Source organism: Oncorhynchus masou, chromosome 5 (genome assembly GCF_036934945.1).
Source record: "Oncorhynchus masou masou isolate Uvic2021 chromosome 5, UVic_Omas_1.1, whole genome shotgun sequence".
Lineage (NCBI taxonomy): Eukaryota > Metazoa > Chordata > Actinopteri > Salmoniformes > Salmonidae > Oncorhynchus > Oncorhynchus masou.
Genome location: NC_088216.1, coordinates 75,140,949 through 75,146,595, shown reverse-complemented (window position 1 = coordinate 75,146,595; position 5,647 = coordinate 75,140,949). Strand labels below are relative to the sequence as shown.

The window sequence follows — 5,647 nt, the reverse complement described above, 5'->3', positions numbered from 1 at the left end:
TGTACACCCGTCGCAAGACCGACTGGTTGATGTTGATTTATAAAACCCTGTTAGGCATCACTCCCCCATATCTGAGATACCTACTGCAGCCCTCATCCTCCACATACAACACCCGTTCTGCCAGTCACATTCTGTTAAAGGTCCCCAAAGCACACACATCCCTGGGTCACTCATCTTTTCAGTTCGCTGCATTTAGCGACTGGAACGAGCTGCAACAAACACTCAAACGGGATAGTTTTATCTCAATCTCTTCATTCAAAGACTCAATCATGGAAACTCTTTCTGACAGTTGTGGCTGCTTTGCATGATGTATTGCTGCCCCTACCTTCTTGCCCTTTGGGCTGTTACCTGTGCCCAATAATGTTTGTACCATGTTCTGTGCTGCTATCATGTTGTGCTGCTGCCATGTTGTGTTGCTACTGTGTTGTTGCCATGTTGTGTTATTATCATGCTGTGTTGTCATGGGTTGCTGCCTTAATATGTCTTAGGTCTCTCTTTATGTAGTGTTGTGGTGTTGTGATGTGTGTTTTTCCTATATTTTTATTTTATTTTTAATCCCAGCCCCCATCCCTGCTGGAGGCCATTTGCCTTTTGGTAGACCGTCATTGTAAATAAGATTTTGTTCTTAACTAACTTGCCTAGTTAAATCAACATTAAATGTAAAAAAATAAACAATAAATTAAGGAGATAATTACTTGATAATAACGGCTCAATACATTCATCTTAGACCAACATTGATAATTGTAATCGTTTGGCATATTGTTGAGCTAAAATGTTGTCATAGTAACGAAAGGGACAAGGAAACAAGAGCAAAGTAATTAAGAGCAAAGTAATGACATTTATTTGATTAAAATGGAGTCAATGAGTCACATTATAGATAACACCTTAACTTAAGGTGCGTATAAAGTGATTCAATGTCACAACAAGAACTTGGATAAATCTCCAAGACATGATACTCCATCAGAGTAAGACACACAGAATTGTTTGAAATGAACATGGGTTTTACAATGAGAAAACATCTGCAGTAAATACATTTTTCAGGTAATAAAACAGATAAAATAGTGATAATCACAGAGTGATGATAACATAATACCCAGTTTGGGTAAATCATCCTCATAGAGAAACAGGGATGCTATAACTCAGGTTTAACATTATCAATATAACTGATACATGTTTCACAGAAGATGCTGAATACACTGTAGTGGTAAAAAAAAATGTTGCTTATACATTTTGACCTAAAAACAGATCTGTCATAGACAATCACAAACAGATTGATCCCAGTTTTGGGTTAAAATTCCTAATCTAGGACCATTAAAGCTATTGTTAATCATGAATAAAAACATGATCAACATAGTCAAGGTTACGATTTCAATGAACACAACATGTAACGGCGTTCTTCGTTTGTCGAAAGAGAGTCGGACCAAAATGCAGCGTGTTGGTTACTCATGTTTTTAATGAAACAAAAATGACGATGCAAATACAAAACAACAAAACGGAACGTGAAACCTATTACAGCCTGACTGGTGAACACTAACACAGAGACAGGAACAATCACCCACGAAATACAAAGTGAAACCCAGGCTACCTAAATACGGTTCCCAATCAGAGACAACGAGAATCACCTGACTCTGATTGAGAACCGCCTCAGGCAGCCAAACCTATGCAACACCCCTACTCAGCCGCAATCCCAATAACTAAAAAAAAAAAAAAAAAAACACTACGAAATACAACAACATAAACCCATGTCACACCCTGGCCTGACCAACTAATTAACGAAAACACAAAATACTAAGTCCAAGGCGTGACAGAACCCCCCCCAAGGTGCGGACTCCCGGACGCACCTCAAAACCATAGGGAGGGTGCGGGTGGGCGTCTGTCCATGGTGGCGGTTCCGGCTCGGGACTTGGACCCCACTCCATAAATGTCATAGTTCCTCCCCTTTGCGTCCTGGGATGATCCACCCTCGCTGCCGACCATGGCCTAATAGTCCTCACCCAGAACCCCACTGAACTGAGGAGCAGCTCGTGACTGAGGGCTGGGACTGAGGGGCAGCTCGGGACTGACTGGCAGCTCGGGACTGAGAGGAAGCTCGGGACTGAGGGGAAGCTTGGGACTGAGGGGCAGCACGGGACTGAGGGGCAGCTCGGGACTGAGGGGCAGCCCAGTACTGAGAGAAAGCCCAGCACTGAGAGGAAGCCCAGTACTGAGAGGAAGCCCAGTACTGAGATGAAGCCCAGCCAGGCAGTTGAATCCGGCAGATCCTGGCTGACTGGTGGATCTGGAAGAGTCTGGTTGACTAGCGGATCTGGAAGAGTCTGGTTGACTAGCAGATCTGGAAGAGTCTGGTTGACTGGCAGATCTGGAAGAGTTTGGCTGACTGGCAGATCTGGAAGAGTCTGGCTGACTGGCAGATCTGGAAGAGTCTGGCTGACTGGCAGATCTGGAAGAGTCTGGCTGACTGGCAGATCTGATATAGTCTGGCTGACTGGCAGATCTGGAAGAGTCTGGCTTACTGGCAGATCTGGAAGAGTCTGGCTAACTGGCAGATCTGGAAGAGTCTGGCTGACTGGCAGATCTGGAAGAGTCTGGTTGACTGGCAGATCTGGAAGAGTCTGGCTGACTGGCGGATCCTGGCAGACTGACGGCTCTGGCTGCTTCATGCTGACTGATGGCTCTGTCTGCTCCATGCTGACTGGCGGCTCTGGCTGCTCCATGCAGATTGACAGCTCTGGCGGCTTCTTGCAGACTGACAGCTCTGACTGTTCCATGCAGACTAATAGCTTTGGCAGCTCCTTGCCGACTGGCAGCTCCTTGCAGACTTGCAGCTGCTTGCAGACTGGCAGCTCCTAGCAGACTGGCAACTCCATGCAGACTGGCAACTCCATGCAGACTGGCAACTCCATGCAGACTGGCAGCTCCTTGCAGACTGGCAGCTCCATGCAGACTGGAAACTCAATGCAGACTGACAGCTCTAGCTGCTCCATGCAGACTGGCAGCTCTAGCTGCTCCATGCAGACAGGAGGCTCCGGCTGCGCTGGAGAGGAGAAAGGCTCTGATAGCGCTGAACAGGCGGGAGACTCCGACAGCGCAGGAGAGAAGAAAGGCTCCGTCAGCGCAGGAGAGGCGAGGCGCACTGTAGGACTGATGCGTGGTGCTGGCACTGGTGGTATTGGGCCGAAGACACGCACAGGAAGCCTGGTGTGGGGAGCTGCTACCGGAGGGCTGGGGTGTGGAGGTGGTACTGGATAGACCGGACCGTGCAGGCGCACTGGAGCTCTTGAGCACCGAGCCTGCCCAACCTTACCCGGTTGAATACTCTCGGTCGCCCTGCCAGTGCGGCGAGGTGGAATAGCCTGCACTGGGCTATGTAGGCGAACCGGAGACACAGAGCGCAAGGCTGGTGCCATGTAATCCGGCCCAAGGAGACGCACTGGGGACCAGATGCGTGGAGTCGGCTTCATGGCATTTGGCTCGACGCTCAATCTAGCCCGGCCGATACGCGGAGCTGAAATATACCACACCGGGCTATGCACCCGCACTGGGGACACCGTGCGCACCACTGCATAACACGGTGCCTGCCCGGTCTCTCTAGCCCCCGGTAAGCACAGGGAGTTTGCGCAGGTCTCCTACCTGGCGTAGCCATACTCCCTGAAAGCCCCCTCCCCAAGAAATGTTTAGGTTTGGCTGCCTGAGGCAGTTCTCAATCAGAGTCAGGTGATTCTCGTTGTCTCTGATTGGGAACCGTATATACTCAGATGATGAGGAAGATCTCTGATCACTGTCCATCACATGAATGTTAGACTAACATGGTCCATTGACTTTGTTTGAGAGTGGAGTTCCAGTCTGTAGGACATTTTCTACCCGTTACAACCAGAGACTCCAGAGGGTGATGTTGACTTGACTCTTCTCTTTGCTGATCAGCATCAGCTGGGCTGTGGAGCTGAACTAAGGCAGGTCCTGTTTTTATCAGAGGATGGATGGAGGCTCTGGAAGTGGCTCAGCAGTCTTCTCTGGGTTTGTGTCTTCACCTCATCCTTGGTCAGGAAGTGCACAATCTCTTGGACACATCTGGAGTAACCCTGATTGACAGCTGCTGAGCAAGAGGAGGAGCTAACTGGCTGGTTCTGTTGCTCTTATCTCAGGAAGAAAACTGTCATCTCCAGGATGTTGGCTTTCTCCACCTTGGAGTCTGACTGCTGGTTGAGGATCTCTGGACGCAGGAGAGAATTGAGCAGCTCAATGCTGATGTTGATACGATCTCCGTGTAACTTCACCACTGTCTTTTTAGCTGCAAGCAGAGAAGGGGAGAGTCATTAATAACCTTATTATGAGATAATAATGAAACAAATAAATAATCAATCAAATAAGATTAATTTCCTTGAAATTGATTCTTCAATTTACCTTGTTCGTCAGTCAGGTGCTCATTCGAGTAGATCACAGCTGAAGTGATTGTGGGTGCCATGGTTGGATCTCTGTGCTGGCCTCTGTGTAGAGTGAATATGATTCCTACTGGCTTCATCTCTCATATATATATATATAGTCCATAATCTGCATATGAATGTGTGGGTCTTGGGCTTCTTGGAGTTTCTCACAGTCTGTAGCCAATGGGTGAGCTTGGGAGGACAGGGAGGAATGTGGAGCTGCCACATGCTCAGTGTTCTTATTGCTGGGGGACAATGGTCACGTATCATGGAACAGGTGGAATGGTGGGGGGGATGGAGAGAGACTCAGAGTGTTGTGTGAATCTGGTGACCCCCAGATCTGCTGCCTGATGTTGGAATCAATGATGCTGAGAGAGCACATACTCATCATCACAACTTACAGGTTTGAGACTGACGCAGATCCTCTACATTACATTTACAATGTAACATAGTCCCCACCTATGAAAACATTATTTAATGTATAGTGTTTAAACGCTTTATTACTGATTCAGTCACGTTTTATTATCTCACAATGAATGGGAGATAATCAAATCAAATCAAATCAACAATTATGATTTAGTATAGTGTTTTACATTTTACATTTTGTCACAATTGAAAAGTAAAACATATTTATAATTTTCTGTGCTGCTGAATTTCATTTTTGTCACAAAAAAAATATGTTTATTTGCAGAGAAATATGGCTTGTGGTTAAGTTCACAGGTTCGATATTGTATTAATATCATGAGGTCTCGAAAGTCAGAAGTAGTAATTATATGGTCAAGCACTCTGGAGTCCAGAGGTAGCAGATGTTTCCTCTGTCTTGAGGCTACTGGTCAGCATGAGTAGATAGCTGATCTGAGTTTCCCACACTGAGTCATGTGTGCCGTGATCAATGCACTACAAAAGCTGCTCAGTGGATCCTCACTGACGGCTATTGGCTCTGTGTTGTATTATAGACAGAGTATGACATCACAGACCATCTGGATTCTGGAGGGAAACACTTGATTTTATCCTAAAAGTGTGATGCAAGACATATACTGTACTTTATCAGTTTTCATTTCTACGTTATGTTTGTACCCTGGAGAAACTGATGTATTCAGCTAATGTTTAATTCCCTTCTATAGGTGTGGCTATTCCCCAGTGACTCTGGGTGTTCCCCAGACAGACGGGTGCTGGTCGGACTGAGGATGATGATGACGCTAGACTGAGACTCTGCTTTCCAGAGC

The 5,647-nt window shown here is 46.6% G+C and overlaps 1 pseudogene; it reads right to left on the bottom strand.

The window, feature by feature from the left end:
- Window positions 1-3,864: 3,864 nt before the first annotated feature.
- On the bottom strand, window positions 3,865-4,462 carry LOC135529856 (transcription factor HES-5-like; annotated as a pseudogene).
- Window positions 4,463-5,647: the final 1,185 nt, after the last annotated feature.